Source organism: Macaca nemestrina, chromosome 15, assembly GCF_043159975.1.
Source record: "Macaca nemestrina isolate mMacNem1 chromosome 15, mMacNem.hap1, whole genome shotgun sequence".
NCBI classification, from domain to species: domain Eukaryota; kingdom Metazoa; phylum Chordata; class Mammalia; order Primates; family Cercopithecidae; genus Macaca; species Macaca nemestrina.
In genome coordinates this window covers 87,154,883-87,174,392 of record NC_092139.1, presented here as the reverse complement: position 1 = coordinate 87,174,392, position 19,510 = coordinate 87,154,883, and the positions used below count along the sequence as shown (strand labels likewise).

Sequence of the window (19,510 nt, the reverse complement as noted above, 5' to 3'; positions counted from 1 at the left end):
GAGAATGGCGTAGACCCAGGAGGCAGAGCTTGCAGTGAGCTGAGATCCAGCCACTGCACTCCAGCCTGGGCGACAGAGCAAGACTCTGTCTCAAAAAAAAAAAAAAAAAAAAAAAAAGGCATGGGAATATGGGTTTTTTAAAAAATTGTTTTGTCTAATTTAGAAAATTTAAATGACCTCAAGGTCACTTCAGGCCTCATCCCTCCATCCCCGCTTTAGCTACCAGATCCAGAAGAGGCATTTGCATGGCAGCCACCCAGAGCTGCCACCTCCAGAGCTGGCGAGGGCAGGATGGAAACTGGGAGGGAAAGGGGGCAGATGCTGGTTCAAGGAGTCTAAACCCACAAGTGCTGAGCAAACTTGCTAGGCTGCAAGTTTACCTGCAGCCCACGAGGTGACCCAGCAGTTCAACAAACTGCTAAGGACCTGAAAATAGCACTTAAGCCTGGGCTACTTGCTGGGCCTGCATCCACTCTAGGGTCATGCCCGGAGTCCTGGCACTGCGGACGCACCCCACCGTCCCCGGGGAGAAGCGCTGGGCTGGGAGGGGCCTGGAGCCTTGTCTAGGGTATCACTTTTGCAAATTCATTTTGTTCAGCAGCACAGGATGGCCGCTGAGGCCCGGGCCCTGGCCTGGGTTGGCATTAGTGCGGCTCTACTGGAGTGGGCGCAGAGCTTTGGGAGTTCCCCACTTCTGGTCGTGTTTTGGCTTGTACAGCTTGGCTGCCTTCTTGTTCTGGGTGATCCCGAGCTTGGTCTACTTGAAGGATTCCAAGCACTTCCTCATGGACCTGTGGAAGATATCCCAGTCCTGCTTCTTGTCCTCAGCTGGTGTGGCTGTAGCGATGCATGTACTCCTTCCCCGGCTTGCACAGGTACTGCTGCAGCATGTGGTGCATGACCGTGTGCTCCCCGTACCAGATGCTCTGCCATGCCGCCCCAGGGACTGAATGTCCAGACAGACGGCGCTGATGTTCTCCCTCAGGAGGTAGGAGACAGAGGCCACCATAGTGGACGATCGTGGTGTGAAGTCCACGTTTACCACATTATTAGCACTTGGGGAGCTGATGAAGGCCAGGGACCTCAGGCACTCTCCCTTGGTCACTTAGCTGATGGCATCCTTCAGGTTCAGCTTGTGGAAGACATTGAGGATCCCATCTGGAGACTTCTGGGCCAGCCTTCTCATGAGGAGTCCGCTGAGGAAATTCTTGTCAAAGTGGGACCACATCTCTCTGAGATAATTGTGCCTGATATGCCTGGATATGTCCTTGATGGCCAAGAGGATGTGGTCGAAGGCGTGGCAGTGCAGCTTCTCATGGAGCATGGGCTCCCGATGTTCACTCCTCTTCACCTTCAGCCACTGCACCAGGGGCTTGATGGTCAGACCCCAGAAGATGACCCTGAAGATGATGACGGTGGTGCCGACAAACAGGTTATTTTCCTTGACCTTGTTTCCATTCAGAAGCATGACCAGGATGAAGGCCATGGCCCCATGCAGGCCTCCATAGGACATGACCACCTGGTCTATGATCTCCAGCCGCACCGTCCAATAGCAGTCCAGGAGCCAGGACTGGATGACACTGATGGCGTCGGCACATGAAGGTGAAGGGCAGTGCAGGAGGAGAAAGGCCCTGTTCCACATCCAAATGAGCAGGTGCATGGCTAAGATGCCCAGGGACATGAAGATGGGATTGGTGCCACTGGCCAGCATCTTAATGGTGTAGCACATGGTGGTGGCCAACTGCTCCTAGATGTTGGCCTTCACATACTTATGGCAGCAGATGCCACAGAAGATGATGGCCAGGATGGCCTCCAGCAACAGCTTCTCAGACATCAGGATGGACAGGTAGGAGATGACGAACATGAAGCCAGGCTCAATGATGTGCACGTGCTTGGTGAGGTGGGTCACCAGTGACAGCGGAAAGGCAAAGACCACCCCCATCAGCGGGTCCCCCAGGCTCACCACAGACTACACCTTCCATAGAGTCCATGCTGGTCACGTTGTCACCACCCAGTGTCACAAAAGATTGAAACATATTGTACAGAAACACAATGATAGAGTCATTCAGTAGCTACTCCCTGAAGATGATGGTGAACATGACCTCATTGACATGAACCTCCTCAAATGCAACCAGGACAGCTGCCGGGTCAACAGTGGTGATCAGGCTGCTGAACAGGAGGCAGTCCAGCAGTCCTATCTGCAGGTTGCCCATGAGCTTGCTAAGGGAGATGCCATAGAGGGACAGGATGGTGGTGGCTGTATTCCACATGGTGCTGATGACCTTGTACAGCAGGATGGTGCCCAGGTTTCCAAAGAAGAGCCTGTTGGGGATGAAGTAGCTGGTGTCTAACATGATGGGGGACATCAGCATGAAGGATGCTATGTGTTTGGCCACCCAGATGGGCTGCCCGGCACCAGGCCCAGGATGATGAGCAGGGCGCTCTCAGGGACCACGCTGGTGACCTTGTGGGACAGGTAGAACCAGTCCTGGCCAGGTTGGCCTCAAGGATGCAGAGCACAATCATATACAGGTCTTGGACATTGGCCCGTTCAAAGGCGACCACCTGGGAGCTCTGGCTCACATCATGCACACTACTGTGGTCCTCCTTGACACCCCCTCACCCATAGCAGCCACCCCAGCACCAGCACCAGTGCCATCGGCAGCCCCCCGCAGCAACATCACTGCTGTGTCTCAATGCCAGCCTGGGACACACATGTTGTGGGGAGTCCCAGCTGTGCTTGACCGATGCACCCCGCTGGGGCTGCTGAACTCACAACCCAGCAAGGAGCCCACGGGGCTTTGGGGCTGTTGCTGATGGCAGTCCCCTTGTTTTGTTTTTTAATCAGATGTCACTTTTATAAGTACACACAGATAAAATATCATCAAAGTAAGATATTCTTAAAACTTTTTTTTAGTTCAAAGTTCTTCTGTATCACTTTTGACTTAAAGTCATCAGTGCCCTCATTTTCCCACATTGTTTTCTGTTCCATCAAGAGAAAGGGACAACAAACTACCACCCATGAGCCAGATGTGGTGCTCCACTCGTTTTTGCAAATAAAGTTTTGTTGGGGCCGGGCGCCGTGGCTCATGCCTGTAATCCCAGCACTTTGGGAGGCTGAGGCAGACGGATCACGGGGTCAGGAGTTTGAGACCATCCTGGCTTACAAGGTGAAACCCCGTCTCTACTAAAAATATTAAAAAAAAAAAAAAATAGCCACGCGTGGTGGCGGGCGCCTGTAGTCCCAGCTACTCGGGAAGCTGAGGCAGGAGAATGGCATGAACCCGGGAAGCGGAGCTTGCAGTGAGCCGAGATTGCGCCACTGCACTCCAGCCTGGCAGCCTGGGCAACAGAGTGAGACTCCGTCTCAAAAAAAAAAAAAAAAAAAAAGACACGATCTTGTTCTCTCACTCAAGACTGAAGTGCAGTGGCATGATCTAGGCTCATGACAGCCTCAATCTCCTAGGCTCAAGTGACCCTCCTGCCTCAGCCTCCCCAAGTATCTGGGACTATAGGGGTGCACCACCACACCTGAATACTTTTTTTTTTTTTTTTTGTAGAGACAGGGCTTTGCCATGCTGCCCAGGCTGGACATCTTATTTTTTTAGAAACAGAGTCTCGCTCTGTCACCCCAGGCTGGAGTGCAGATGGTGCCGCCATCATAGGTCACTGTAGCCTCAACTCCCAGGCCCAAGGAGGGAGCCATTCTCCAACCTCAGCCTTCTAAGTAGCTAGGACCATAGGCACACCCCACCATGCCCAGCTATTTCATGTTTTAATGTTTTTGTAGAGATGGGGGCGTCACTGTGTTGCCCAGGCTGGTCTCAAATGCCTGGCCTCAAGAGATCCTTCTGTCTTGGTTTCCCAAAGTGCTGAGATTTCAGGCGTCTCACACCTGGCCTCATGCAGGTTCCATGCCTGGCCTCACTTAATTCTTGACCAAATAACCTATTAATAGGGCAGTTGCCAAGTGGTGGTTCTCTAACTTCATTCTTCCTGTATTGATTACTGGGTCAGTGGTCATTCTGTGGTAGGGAAGACTTTTCTCTTTGATGTTTGTTTATTCAGGTATATCCGTGTGGATCGGGGGCGGCGGTGAAGTTTGCACATTGTGCAATTGAACAAGTTGTGATACGTCCCTGCTGTCATTGATTTTGATGTCCAGACTGCCTCTGGCTTGGCCAGTGGGAGCCCCTAACTTGGGCCTGTTTCCATATCTCCCTCAGGACACCAGCCATGTCCTTTGCTTCCTACAGCCTCCACACACTAGCCTCCTGAAGCGACACGTCTCTCATCAGACGTCTGTGAGTGCAGACCCTGCCTCCCAGGAGGTCTGGAGGTCAGAAACTCTGCTCCAGGTGAGAGCTGAGCTGGTCTCAGCTTCTGTTTCAAAAGAAACTATTCAGCCACCTTCCACCATGTGGGGCAGAGTCCCAGAGGTGGCCCCTCAGCCTGGGGCTGATTCTAAATTGTTGGTATTTTTCTGCAATGACATTTAGAAAACATGAAAATAAATCTGCCTACCCACCTAACTTACATGCCATGGATGGTGTTTTTCATCCCAGGACCCCCCTCCGTCGGAGTTGTTTCATTTTGCTCATGGTGATATGATCATTGCAGAGTCTCTCGGTGTCCCTCTCTCGTGGTGTTGGAGATGTTTCCTATGATTACCATCATGTGGATATTCAGCACTGCCCCAGTAGCACTTTTGTGACATGGAATGGTGAGGGGTTTGTGCAGCCTCCACAGGCCTTCTGTTGATTCAGGGGATCCAAATAGTAGGTGACAGAATCTTTTGTTTTCCCAGGAGGCTCCAGCCTCTCACAATGGTGTGGGCTGGCTCGCTCCCTGAGTCCTGGCTGTGTCTTCTGAGCACACCTTGGAGAGATCTGGCAGGTGCTGCTTCTGATACTGGATCCTAGGACTGATCTGGTAGCCACAGCCTTGCTGTTGATGCCTGGTATGTAGATAAGACAGGATTCTGTCTCTGACCTCAGACATAACTCCTAGTATGTGGAGTGCTGTGCTTTTTGAAGCCTCCAAACCATTTCACAGCAGCCTCAGGTGCTAGAATGGTAGGAACCATTGCCCCTGTTCACAGAGGGGACCATGATACCCAGACAGCTCTTGGCTGTGTGGACAGTGGGATGTGCTGGCCATGAGGACAGGAGACCATGACACAGGCTTACAGGACAGAACTGGAAGGTTCTGCTGTTTCCTGGACCAAAGCATTAATGCTTCTTGTTTTTTTAATTAAGAAAAAAATTGTAATTGTAGAATATACATAACATAAAATGTACTGTCTTAACCATTTCCAAGTGTACAGTCAGTAGTGTTAAATACATTCACGTTGTTGTGCATCCAATCTCCAGAATCTTGCAAAACCGAATCTGAACCGGACGAGGCGTGGGAACTCACTCCTGTAATCCTAGCACTTTGGGAGGCCGAGGTGGGAAAGATTGCTTGAGGCCAGGAGTTTGAGACCAGCCTCGCCAATATAGTGAGACCCTGTCTCTCTCTCTCTTTTTTTAAACAGTGTCGTTCTGTCGCCCAGGCTGGAGTGCAATGATGTGATCTCGGCTCACTGCAACCTCTGTCCCCCAGGTTCAAGCGATTCTGCTGCCTCAGCCTCCCGAGTAGCTAGGGTTACAGGCACCCGCCACCGCACCTGGCTAATTTTTGTATTTTTAGTAGAGTTGGGCTTCTCCATCTTGGCCAGGCTGGTCTTGAACTTCTGACTTCATGATGCACCTGCCTCAGCCTCCCAAAGTGCTGGGATTACAGGCGTGAGCCACCGTGCCCAGCACCCCCATCTCTTTTAATAAAAAAAAGAAACTGAACAATTAAACAATAGTGGTGTCTCCTCCACCATCAGCAGTGCCTTTGTGTTTTGCCATGAAGTGATGGCCCGGGGCAGACCCATGCCCAGCATAGTGGCACCATAGTTAGCCTCCTGTCCGCCCCCCACTCCCCCACCTCCTCCAGAGCATGAGCAAGCAGCTGTACTCATGGTGTGTGGGGGCCTGGCGCCCTCCTACATGCAGCCTGGCCTGCTTCCTCCCCTTCCGCCTCGCCTCTCCCCGCTCCCTCTCTGGGCAGTGTGCCCTAGGCACACAACCTGTAGTCTGGTGCCCATGGCGTCTGTGCATCAGTGTGCTTGGGAGACTTTGGCTTTGTTGCTGACAAAATTCTTGAGGGCTTTCTCCAGAATGAAGGACCTGTGGGTGATGGAGTTAAACTACAGAAGAGCCTCCTGTCACTTTTTCTTTGGTTCTGGGGAAAAGCTGTGGGCCTGCCTCTGCCACAGTCTCTGCAGCCAGTTCTGTGGCCCCATGCTTTGCCATGTGAAGGATCTCTCAGAGCATAGGTTCCCCCAAATCCTCACCCTCGGCATCACCTGGAAGGAGAACGAGGAAAAGCTGGGGACCCCATCTTGGGCCTCCTGAGTCACAGAGCCTGCAGTGCCCTTCCTGCTTCCAGAGCAGACTTGCTGCGTGTGTGGTGCCTGGGGGCCTGGTTTGTTCCCAGGGCCCCGCTTCTCCCTGGGGCCCTAGGGCGCTTGCTCAGCGCTCTTGCATGTGGCTTGACCTGGCAGGGGCAGGGGCCGCTGCACTGTGTCACCTTCTTGTCTGCTGGTTCTGCCTACTGAGTGAGTGGAAATACACCTACTATCAAGGGCCAGCCAGAAAGGCTCTTCTGGGCTGTTGCCTGTGAGGATTCTGTGTCCTCACGGGCCAAGGGAACTGGCAGGGGGTTGTCCCTGCAGAGGGCAGGAGGTGCCTTTCCCTTCTTCCCAATGTTCACTTCCTCTTGGCCAGACCTTGGGTCGGGTGAGCCCTGCTCAGAATGACTTGCAGTGGTGGGACGAAGTGCCCAGAGATGCTCCACTTTTTGCCTCTTCCAGTTGAGACAAAAAACAAAATGTGAGAAAACTGAGTGGGTAGGAGTCAGAGAAAGGCAGCTGTGGAGGTCCGTGTCCCCCAAGGCCCCTTGCCGCTTGCCCAGGCCTATGCTGCACCTGCCATACAGAAATCCCTGCCCGTCCCTGCTAGCCCTTATTTCCAGATGCAGGAAGTGAGGCTCCCGGGGTTGCCCTGCTCTCACTAGTTGAATCCAAGGTGCGTGCTTGCTCCCTGGTGGCCCTGTGGGCCGTAAAGATGGCCAACGGCCCCACAGGCCACTGTGTTCCTTTAAGCAAGGACAGAGACACACTGGAGAACTGTGTCTGATTCCTGCCTGAGCCCCAGGTCTGGCATAGAGGAAGGCTGTGAAGGCGACACCTTCCTGCCCTGCTCCTTCCCGCTCTGCTCTGCGTGCTGTGGCATCTAGCAGGTGTGTCCTGATCTCTCCTGTGTGGAGCCCAGTGGCCGTGCTGCTTGGGCAGGAGGCATGGCGCTCATGAGGTAGGATATGCGCCAGGCCAGCTCTGGCTGTGCTGGGCTGAAGGGGTGCTTTGGATGCTGCAGTGCTGCGGGGCGGTAGATTGGAGGGTCCTGGCTGGGGGCCAGCTTAGCTTGTTTCCTGCTGCCTCTGAGTCTGTGTGGCTGTGGCCAGGTCCTCGGGGGCTCCTGCCCTTGGGAGCCCTCCATATCTGGAGGGTGGGAGTTCCTGGTGCATTAGGAGAGGCTGCCTCCTAGAGTCAGAGCTGATGCACACACCACCTCGGCTGACCTCCAGACTTGGGGGTGTGGAGGGCAGGACCTGGGGGCCTGAGCCTGTGCTCCTGTGCTACCCTTGGGGACCTGTCGTCATCCTCAGCTCTCAGAGAGATCCACTCAGGGAGGGGACATTGCTTGGGTTTTAGACACATAGGAATTGATCATGTCATATGCAAATTTGATAAATTTCTCAAAACAACCCAGGGAAATCCAGTCAATTACATATGTGTCTTCTCTGGGCAGAGTCCCTCTCCTGGAACATGCTTTGACAGTTTCTTTTCTGGGCCTTGGGATCTTGAGGCCTTGGTGGCTGACAGCATGTCCCAGAGAAGACCCTGAGCACTTGAAGGGCTGTGGTGTGCACATGGCACACACAGTGTGGCCTCAGAGTCACTGGGGAGAGCGGGTCCTATCTGGAAGGGCGGTGAGTTGGGCCCTTCCAATGAGCTAGTGAGGCCTTTAGGCCTCAGCGACACTGAGAGGCCACCCCGGTGAGCTGGAGGGTCTATCCACCCCCAGCCTCCAAGGCTGAGGAGAGTGCCGCCACAGCCCTGGCCTGGCTGCCGAGGAGGGTGCTGCGCTGGCCGCGGCTGCTGGGACTGCAATTGTTTGGATGGTCACTGACCACGCTTTTGTTGTCGTTTTTCTCCTCACTTCTGGGCTCGTTCTCATTGCTTGCTTTCTCCACTTCCCCCTCCTATGTCCGGTCCCGTGTTTCCCCTTCCCCACCCTGTCCTCTCATGCTCTCCTCTTCTGCCTGTTCCGGCTTCTCTCTGTTCACCGTCTCAGGTGGAGGTTCTGCACTACCGACTCTGTCTCCAGTGCCCACCACAGCCCCCTGCAGCCCAGCCTCCAGGCCCTCCACACCTACCAAGTACATGCTGCGCTCCTTGATTCCCTTCCCCTGCCCAGAGTGCGTGTCCGTGCCTGGCAAAGCAAGGGGCTGGCTGGGCTCAGCCGCGGGTAACAGAAGCTACTTTCAGGCAGAGCGAAGCCCCTGTGTTGCGGGAGGCAGAGATCAGCCTCCAGCCTGGCCTGGCCCTTGGCTTTGCAGACTGGCCCGGTTTGTGGGGGTGGGGTGTGGCTGTGTGGCAGAACAAGGCACGTGGCCCGGACTGGCCAGCTCCCCACCAGTGGAGGAGTCCCAAGGTCTCTGGTGTTGAGACTCCTTGCTTGGCCCTGGTTTGAAGAGCTGGAGTCGTGAGGCCTCTGCAGTGGCCCAGTTCACCCCCACTCTGCAGGGCCTGGTGCTCAGGAAGGAGCTGAAGACACAGAGGCCTGGGACTTGCAGTAATGTGGGTGCTGCCCTGTTCAGAACTGTCACCCACGCTGGAGGTTCTGTGAGACTCTGTGTGAGGCAGGGGGTTGGCGAGGACCTGGAGCTTGGCCCTATAGCCCACAGAGGCTGTCAGTCCTTGATGGCCCGGCCTGGGCCCCGCCTTCACCTAGGGAGCCTCGGCCACTCGTAGACACCTCCAGAGGGGGATGAGAATAGGTAGCGACCTCATAGAGGTCATGGTCTGCCTAGGCACAAATGACAAGTGTATGGATGGATTTGAGGTCAGTGAAGCAGAGTTCAGGCCTATGGGGGATTTCGGAGACGACAGAGTTAGTGAGTCTGTGAGAACCCCGGGGGATGAGCCGTGCCCACAGCCAGGGGCCTTCCCCGTTCACCCTGCGAAGGAGCACACGTGATTGAATGGGAATTTGAGCACAGGATGGATAAACATGGGGGGCCTGAGTGCCGGTGGGATGAGTGGCAACCACAGCATGTGGTGGCATCCCTGTTCTGCGGAAGCCACTGGAGAAGACTTGGGTCAGGGAGGGAGGGCAGTGTCCAGGAAGCATCTAGTAACCCCCATGGCAGTCGGGGTGACCAGGGAGGTCCTGGAGGGGTGAGCTGAGGTGTTGTGAGGCTGGGCCCAGTGGGAAATGTGGGGCTTTGGGGACACATCTTTAAGAAGCAAGCAGGTACGACTGTGGCCAGGGACTCCACGTGGGACTGTGGCCCAGGAGGGGTGCAGAGCTGAGAGAAATCTGTGGCTCCGCAAACCTGTGGGAAAATAGCCTGAGGCTTTCATGTGACTGCCAGGGACAGGGCCCGACACCAGCCCCTCCAGACCCTCTGGAAGGACCAGGTGAGGCTGGGTAAGTGCACCCGCAGGGAAGGCAGGTTTCCAGTTCCCATGTGGATGCCGTCCCCTCCCGTGAGTTGAGGGAGCATGTCATGGCTCAGGATCCCAGGCCAGGATGGGAGGGAGGGCCGGGGTGAGACTGGAGGAGAAGGACGCTGGTCTGACTTCCCACCCGCTGGTGCCCTTCTAGTCAGGTAGTATAGGGACTGGTTTTCTCCTTCCTTCCAAGGCAATGCAAATTCATTGCCCAAAGACTTAAAGATACAGCTAGATAGAAGAAAATAGCCGGGCACAGTGGCTCAAACTTGTAATCCCAGAACTTTGGGAGGCCAAGGCATGCAGACTGCTTGAGCTCAGGAGTTTGAGACCAGCCTGGGAAACATGGCAAGACCCCTGCCTCTACAAAAAAAGAAAAGAAAAGAAAAATCAGCTGGGTGTGGTGGTGTGTGCCTGTGGTCTCAGCTACTCGGGAGGCTGAAGTGGGAGGATCCCTTGAGCCCAGGAGGCAGAGGTTGCAGTGAACCGACATCATGCTGTTGCACTCCAGCCTGGGTGACAGAGTGAGACTCTGTCTCAAAAAAAAAAAAAAAAAAAAAAAAAAAAGAAAATACCTCCCACCCTATAGCTCCATTCTCAGCCTCAATCACTGATCTGTGGGGTGTGTCACCTGGACCTGTGGGGACATTTTCCTGACGGGGAGACTTGAGTGGGCAATGATGTGAGCAGTGGTCCATGCGGGGTCTGCAGCATCCCAGGATATACCCAGAGGCCGGGCCCTGCACCAGCCTCAGCATCACAGATGGGTTGAGGCCCAAAGGGCTGGGGGTAAGCATGGAGAGGTGAGCATGTCCACTCGGACTCAGTGCCCCGTTCCCCTGTCCTCATCCACTCTTGATGCTCCCACCTGCCCTCCCAATGCTGAGCAACCAGAGAAAGCCCACGGCCAGCAAAAAGGCTTTCCTCACGGGTGTAGGTCTCCAGGATCCTGCTTGTACATTGTAAATCTAAAGCTTGGCCTGTTAGCTTGACTGTGTTCTTGTCTTGGGGTTTTCCTGACCACAAGTCTGTGGGCAACAGAGGAATTGATATCCAGGGCTTCTCCTGGGCTGAGCCCTTACCTGGCTTTGTCCAGAATGAGGAGCAGTTGGAAGGAATTGGGGAGGAAAGTGAAGGTACTACTCTGTCACCCAGGCTAGAGTGCAGTGGCACGATCCTAGCTCACTGTGCCAAGAACTCCTGGGCTCAAGTGATCCTCCCACCCTAGCCTCTTGAGTAATTAGAACTACAGGCACACACCACCATGCCCAGCTAACTTTTTAAGTTTTGTAGAGACAGAGCCTCCCTATGTTGCCCAAGCTAATCTGGAATTCCTGGCCTCAGCCATCTTACCTGGGAGACCCTGGACCCAGAGCTTGGGGGTGACACCCGCCTCCTCCTGCCCTGAGGATCAAGATAGGCAGCAATGGCCAAGGGCACAATGTGGCGGGCCATGGCCCTGTGCCACCCACTGCGGGTATGCAGCGATGCAGAAGCAGATGTGTCTGTCTCAGCGAGTCCTCTTCAGGTGGGCTGTGCGGGCGCTGGGCCAAGCACTTCCCTACCACAAGCTGGCCGCAGTTCAGACCAAGCAGTGCAAGGCACATCCACTGGGTGCCAGGCACAGTGGTGGCCCCACTCTTTGCCTGGCTCGTGCCTCCTGTGTGGAGGCAGATCAACTGCCCCAGGGCAGGATGTGGTCAGACCTGGAGGCCACGTGCTGCAGCCCTTCCCAGGCCCTGACCCCTCCTCCTCCACCGAGGAATCGTTCATGCCCACCAAGGAGCACATAATGGTGGTGCGCCTGCCACTGAAGCACCTGCACACCTTTGCCAACAGCCTGAAGCCAGAGCAGACCTCACCTTTTGGCCACTCCCATACCAGCAGCCCCCTGGAGGCGTTCAGTGTCTCGTCCTCTTTCCCCCGCTCTGGTGTTGCCCACAGTGACCTCTCCCCAGGGCATGGGGGGCAGGGTGAGGGGAATCCTTCCCTGCTCACTGTGAGGCCTCTGGAGGTTGACACAGGTGCCTTCTCAGCTAGCCTGGTGGGGCTGCCGGCTGGTCTCTGGCTCCCAGAGCCTCTCTCTCCAGACTGGCCAAAGAGGCCCCATCACGCTGCCGTCACTTGCTCCTCCCCACCCCTGTCAGGAGAAGGGCTGGGGTGGTCCTGACTCCCAGGCCCACTGGGGCTGGCAGAGTGGGCTGTTTTGTGTGGGGCTGAGGTAAGCTGTGTGCAGGGGATGCAATGGCTTGGCCGCCTGCATGCTGGGTGTGTCCTTGGGATGTTCCCTAACCTTGGTTTCTTCCTCTGAAAAATGGGGCTGAAACAAGCTCTTACCTCTCAGAGGTGCCCAGTGCTCTCCTGGCAGAGCCAACCCTTGCTAATGGGAGCCCCAGGCAGGGCCACCTTACTGTGCAAGCAGTGGGACCCTCCCCTCCCCTGCAGGCCGCTGTCCCGAGGTTCGTCCAGCAGAAACTCTACCTGTTCTGCAGCATTACTTTGGCCACTGGCCCCTGGACCCATTGTTCGGAGCTAGGAGTGTCGGCTCCATCTCATGCGGGCTTGAGTCCTCTGTGTGCCCCAGTGAGGGAGGTCCCCTGGGGTGGATGAAGGAGGAGAACAAATGTTGTCACAGAGACCTTGGAGAGGAGGGGCCTTGGAGGTCACATTGTTCTTTCTGTTTCAGTTTCCAAAGCCAACCCTCAGGTACAGCAAAGCCCTGCCCCGTGCCATCTGTCTGGTGTCAAACGGGTTTCTACTCTTACACAACCAGGGAGCACTGGGTCCTGTGGGCTGGGAAAAGCCCGCCCATGACCCTGGCTTCTGAAGCGACAGTGAGAGCGCCAAACCTCACAGGGCTGTGCGTGTCTCTCCTGCGCCCTCTGGGGGATGTGGGAAGAGTCAGTGTAGCTGCCGCCTGGGGACCTGGCCTCCAGACCACGGGAGGATTTGGCCCCAGCCACTGGGCCTTCAGCACACACCTCCCCGACAGGTCCTGGAGGTGTGGCTGAGCTACCTGCAGCCGTGGCGATGTGCGGCTGACAAGCAGGCTCCCAGCAGCGACTCCCAGCCCTGGTGTGCCTGAGAAACGGTAAGCCCTGGCCCCCTCTCCTCACAGCCATGCCACTGGCTCCCCTGGGCAGATGTTGCTCCAGTGGGTGGAGGCCAGGACAGCGGCCTATGCTGGGGTCAGCCTGGCCCTGGCTCTGGCGGCCTCCTGGGCTCCTCTCCCAGCCCCTGCTGAGTGGCGCACAGACCAGCCCTTCCTAGGCTCAACTGTGCAGGTCCTAGAATGGGTTTCTCATGGAAGCAGTGGATGACCTGTCCCCTCTCCCTTCTGGCCCAGACAGATTTTCATAGTGACCTGCAAACTGTGCCTTGACCCTTCCTTACCAGCACAGAGCAAACCAGTGGCTGCCTTCCCCTTATCTCCTGCTTCATCCTCACAGCAGACCTCCCAGGCGTCCGTGGCACCTGGCATAGCCACTGACCTCTCCCTTCCTTGCCCGAGGCCTTCCCCTTTGGACCCTCTGGGGGATCCTCCCTCAGCCCCCTCAGGCTCTGGGCCAGCCTCTGCCATGGTGGCTTCAGTCCTCTTGGAAAGGGGCCTCAGCCCTGCTAAGGATTCAGCATCCTCAGAGGGCCTGGGTCTCACCTGCCTGTGTCCTGCCCTCCCTGCCTGCCAACAGTCCTCTGAGCTGTCATCCATGACACTTTGTCACCTTGGCCAGGGAGAGTCTGAAAGCCTGGGAACAAACAGGGGTATTAGGGGCATGGACGGGCGCAGCCCCCACCTCCACCTCCACTGGGAAGGCTGGCCCCAACCTGCCACCTCGGTCCCCAGGGTGCCCTTTGTCCAGGAGAACCTGCTGATGTACACCAAGCTGTTCGTGGGCTTCCTGAACCACGTGCTCCACACAGACCTGGTCAGCCCCAAGCACGTGCTCATGGTGTTCTGAATGGCCAGAGTGTTTGCCCAGTCCAACCTAGCCAAGATGATCCAGAACGGTAAGTCCTCGGCCCAGGCCAGCCTGGCAGACCCCGACCCAGCCAGACCAGAACCAGGCCCTTAGCTGGTGGGTGACACCTCTTCAAGAGGGACCCATGTGTCCAGAGTGGGCCTCGGCAAAGGTTGCTGTGGAGACTCCTGGGACACATCTGTGCAGTTAAGGCTGGGACCGGCTGGCAGGCACCAGGCACTGGGTGGAGGTATACCCACAGAGGGGGCTGCACAGACCAAGCTGCCGCCCCATGGCACCACAATTTCTCCCTGGCAACTCGTGGCAGCAGCCTTGGGAGGCTGTCTTGGTCTCTGGCGTGCGTTTGTCTTGGCTGGGTTGGACATTGGCTTCTGTTGCTCCTCCCGGTGTTTGCCCTCCTGTAGATACTGCTGGGGGCTCTGTGAGCCACCAGCTCCCTCATTTGCCCTCCCCATGTCAGCCACCTACTAAATGGGAGACACTGCCAGGCAGGGCCTCAGGAGGACACCCCTGGGTCATGGCTCCCCAGATACCTCGGAGGCATCCTGAAAACCTGTGGGCAGTAACCAGGTACTCTGTGCCTCCGGAAGTGGGCGCTAGGTTTGTCTCCTGCCTTCCAGTTTGAGCAGCTGTTCCTGGAGCCGGAGCTCGTCATCCCCCACTGCCAGCACCGACTCTTCACAGCCTGCACATTCGCCAGCGGCTTCCTGTCATCGTGGCCACCAGTGGTCACTGATACCTCCTTCAAGGTGAAGAGCCACGTCTACAGCCTGGAGGGCCAGGACTGCAAGTACACCCTGATGTTCAGGCCTGAGGCCCACACCCTGGTGAGTGGGTTGGTGGTGCCCATCCACAGGGCCCCTGGAGCCACGGGGCTGAGCAGAGGCAGGAAAGTGCTGTGTTCTGGCTGGAAGGAGGGAGGTTGGGCATAGAGTTGACGCACTTCTCCTTCCCCTGTTTCAGTAAAGTCTGATTTGTTTCTGATAACGAAGGCAGTGTTGGGAAATTTCACATTTAGAAGATCATCCTTTAGTCTTTAAAAGTCCTCCAGCAGAAGCTGCTCCTCCCGTCACTCAGTGATCTGGCTGTGCATCCATCTTAGGGCCCCTAGTCAGCCTGCCTTGGTGGCAGCACAGGCCTCTCCTGCCAGTGACCTGCTCTTGCCTCCCTTGCAGGTCCTGCACCTCACTCAGCTCATCACGCAGGCCAAGCACATGGCCAAGTCCATCTCAGACCTGTGTGTGGAGAGTCCGGCCGGCTGCTCCTTCCTATTGTGGCCGGGCTTTGGCCCCACGGACACCAACGGCTCCTCTTCAGCCAATGACCTGGACGAGATGGGGCAGGACAGCGTCCGGAAGACAGACGAGTGCCTGGAGGAGGCCCTGGAGTATCTGTGCCAGATATTCCAGGTATGAGCAATGGGGCCTACCCCACGGCCATTAGGGTCCCCTTCCCCGAAGGGTCCACTCCCCCTTAGCCTGTGGTCTGCCACGCACCTGTCCCAGGCCCCATGCAGATGAACCCAGTGTTGTGGGAGGCAGGCCCACACCCCGAGTCTGGGTGCCCTCGTCGCGACCGTTAGAAGCTGGTGGGGTGAAGACTGGTCCCTTCCTTCACCTTGACACTGAGGACAGAGGCGCTTCTCTCTCTCTGGCAGCTCAGTGAAGCGCAGCTCACACAGTTCACACTTGCCTTGGACACCATCCAGGATGAGAATGGAAAGCAGCAGCTCCGACTGCATTGCAGGTGAGGATGGACTCATCCCTACGTCCCTGGGCCAGTACCAGGTGAGAGGCCCAAGTCCCAGAGTTGCATGGGCTGGGCCCTGACCTGTCCCCAGCTCCCTCCTCTGCTGTGAGGAGAGATGGCTTGGCTCTTCTGAATTGTGTGCAGGGGCCATGTTTTCTTTTCTTTCTTTTTTTTGAAATAAAGTCTCCCTCTGTCGCCCAGGCTGGAGTGCAGTGGCAAGATCTCAGCTCACTGCAACCTCCGCCTCCCGGGTTCAAGCGATTTTCCCACCTCAGCCTCTTGAGTAAGTAGCTGGGATTATAGGTGCATGCCACTGTGCCTGGCTTTTTTTTTTTTTTTTTTTTTTTTGAGACAGAGTCTTGCTCTGTCGCCCAGGCTGGAGTGCAGTGGCACAATCTCGGCTCACTGCAAGCTCAGCCTGCTGGGTTCACGCCATTCTCCTGCCTCTGGAGTAGCTGGGACTATAGGCACCCGCCACCACGCCCAGCCAATTTTTTTTTTTTTTTTTTTTTTTTTTTTTTTGAGACGGAGTCTCGCTCTGTTGCCCAGGCTGGAGTGCTGTGGCCGGATCTCAGCTCACTGCAAGCTCCGCCTCCCGGGTTCCCACCATTCTCCTGCCTCAGCCTCCTGAGTAGCTGGGACTACAGGCACCCGCCACCTCGCCTGGCTAGTTTTTTGTATTTTTTAGTAGAGACGGGGTTTCACCGTGTTAGCCAGGATGGTCTTGATCTCCTGACCTCGTGATCTGCCCGTCTCAGCCTCCCAAAGTGCTGGGATTACAGGCTTGAGCCACTGCGCCCGGCCCAATTTTTTGTATTTTTTAGTAGAGACAGCGTTTCACCGTGTTAGCCAGGATGGTCTCCATCTCCTGACCTCGTGATCCACCTTCCTCGGCCTCACAAAGTGCTGAGATTACAGGTGTGAGCCACGGCACCTGGCCAATTTTTGTATTTTTAACAGAGACAGGGTTTCATCATATTCGTCAGGCTGGTCTCTAACTCTAGACCTCGTGATTCACCTGTCTGGGCCTCCTAAAGTGCTGGGATTATAGGCGTGAGCCACTGCGCCTGGTCAGGGCCATGTTTTCTGACCCAACCCTACGACCTGGGTTTCTAGATCAACAGGCTGCAAAGGTTTGAAATTGAGTATCGGGGGGACCTGGAGCTGCTGCCCCTCTGGGGCTATGAGATTACCAGCTTGGTTCGAGCACCCTTCCGGCTGTCATCTGCCATCAAACAGAGTGAGTGGGCAGGAGGGCCGGCCTGGCCTCTTCAGAGAGGGTTCTGGGTGCTCCTGCCTGGGGTGCAGTCCCAGGGTGGCCTATGGGGGTGGGGTGCACCTGAGGCCTGTGGTGCCACCACCCCATACCCCCGTGCCACTGTCTGCGCTTCAGTTTGCAGACCAGATGGCGGCTCTGTGTTCCTGAGATGACTCCCTTGGCAGCTTCTGTCGCTACTGCCTCACAGAGCCCACGCTGGCCAGCGGCCCCAGGCTCAGCCTGTGCTTTCTGGGCAGCTACCTGACACTGCCCTGGCTGCTGCTGGCTTTCTTCGTGGCTTCTCTGTTCTGCGTCGGGCCCCTCACCTGTGCACTGCTGTTTACTCTGGGCTATGTCCTCTACTCCTCAGCCAGGACGCTGCTGACCAAGCTGGGGAAGCTGCACCAGCCCTGATGGCATTGGACATGGGAGGCCACTCCAGGTGGGAACACGGTTATCTTTGGGCTCCTGGTTGGGAGCAGGGGGATTCCTGCAGTCGTGGAGGCATCTGGGGGAAACGGGACTGAGAAGGGAGGGAAGGTAGCTTCAATAAAATCAAGTGCTCAAAGACACAGCAACCGTTTGATGATACTTAAGTATTCAAAATAATGACAACTACAGACTGACTGACAGAAGCCACCATGGGATCTCTCACACCTTCATTCACCCCACAGACGACACACCAGGGAGAACAGCATCTCAGTGGTGATTTTTTCTTTTTTTTTTTGAGACGGAGTCTTGCTCTGTCACCCAGGCTGGAGTGCAGCGGCACCATCTTGGCTCACTGCATCCTCCACCTCCCAGGTTCAAGCGATTCTCCTGCCTCAGCCTCCTAAGCAACTGGGACTACAGGCTCGTGCCACCATGCCCGACTAATTTTTTATATTTTTAGTAGAGATGGGTTTTCCCCATGTTAGCCAGGATGGTCTCGATCTCCTAACCTCGTGATCCGCCTGCTTCAGCCTCCCAAAGTGCTGGGATTACAGGCATGAGCCATCGCACCCGGCCTCAGTGGTGATTTTCAAACCAAGCCTTTGTTTTTGATGTGGGGTTCTTTTTAATGATTTTCAAATTTAAATGTTGTAATTTGTATTTTGGTTTTTGTTTTGTTTTGTTTTTTGAGACGGAGTCTCGCTCTGTCGCCCAGGCTGGAGTGCAGTGGCGCGATCTCGGCTCACTGCAAGCTCCTCCTCCCAGGTTCAAGCAATTCTCCTGCCTCAGCCTCCCGAGTAGCTGGGATTACAGGCATGTGCCACCATGCCCAGCTAATTTTTGTAGTTTTGGTACAGATGGGGTTTCACCATGTTGGTCAGGCTGGTCTCAAACTCCTGACCTCATGTGAGCCACCCACCTCAGCTTCCCAAAGTGTGAGCCACTGCGCCCGGCCAGTGCTTTGTATTTTTATGTAAACTCAGAATAATGGCATTTTAGGGCCTGTGACCAAAAACCAAACCAAGTTTGTAACTCCACCAGGGATCTGAATAAACCTGCCCTTGTTTTTGAGTTTTCCACCGCCTAGGCTCAGTATCCAGGCGGTTCACCCACACAGGGTCCCTGAACACGCAGGGGCTGCAGAAACAGCTGCTGGGCACCCTCACCCAGGTTGGCCCCTCACCCCAGTGTCCATGGGCCTGGCCCTCTGGTTTCCTTTGCTTTCCTTGCCCAGGAGCACAGTAGACATGGCAGCAGCAAAACCAAGGTGCATGTTAACACTGAAGTGCCTGTGACAGAAAGGTTGAGGGCCTGCTTGAATCTTTTTTTTTTTTCTTTTTTCTTTTTTTTTTTTTTTTGAGACAGAGTCTCTGTCGCTCAGGCTGGAGTGCAGTGGCATGATCTTGGCTCACTGCAACCTCCGGCTCCTGGGTTCAAGCGATTCTTCTGCCTCAGCCTCCTGAGTAGCTGGGATTACAGGTAGATGGCACCACACCCAGCCTGAGCCTGCTGGGCCTGAGCCATGTGAATTTTGCCTTCTACTTAATATCAACATTGAGTAGATTGGCCTGTAATCCCAGAACTTTGGGAAACCAAGGCAGGGAGGATCACTTGAGCCAAGAAGTTTAAGCCCAGCCTGGGCAATATAGCAAGACCCCATCCCTACAAAAGATTCAAAAAGTTGGCTGGGCGTGTGGCTCACACCTATAATCCCAGCACTTTGGGAGGCCAAGATGGGCAGATCACCTGAGGTCAGGAGTTCGAGATCAGCCTGGCCAACATGGTGAAACTTCATCTCTACTAAAGACATAAAAATTAGCTGGGTGTGGTGCCACCTACCTGTAATCCCAGCTACTCGGGAGGTTGAGGCAGGAGAATCGCTTGAACCTGGGAGCCGGAGGTTGCAGTGAGCCAAGATCGTGCCACTGCACTTCAGCCTGGACGACAGAGTGAGACTCTGTCTCAAAAAAAAAAAAAAAAAGATTCAAGAAGCTAGGTGTGGTGGTGGCTCATACATGTGGTCCCAGCTACTTGAGGTGGGGTGGGAGGATCACCTGGGCCCAGAAGGTCAAGGCTGCAGTGAGCCATGATCATGTCACTGCACTCCAGCCTGGGTGACAGAGCAAGACTCTTGTCTCCAAAAAAAAAAAAAAAAAAAAAACCTGACAACCTGAAGCATATGCTACCGTGTCTATGGCTTCCAGAAGCTCTGAGGATCTCGCGAGTGGCTGGGGACTGTGCACTCAGCCCCAGGGCAGTGTC

At 55.5% G+C, this 19,510-nt stretch overlaps 2 pseudogenes; one reads left to right on the top strand and one right to left on the bottom strand.

The window, feature by feature from the left end:
* Window positions 1-655: 655 nt before the first annotated feature.
* On the bottom strand, window positions 656-11,284 carry LOC105480779 (sodium/hydrogen exchanger 3-like; annotated as a pseudogene).
* A 2,978-nt stretch (window positions 11,285-14,262) lies between these two features.
* Window positions 14,263-17,329, top strand: LOC105480683 (sphingomyelin phosphodiesterase 4-like; annotated as a pseudogene).
* Window positions 17,330-19,510: the final 2,181 nt, after the last annotated feature.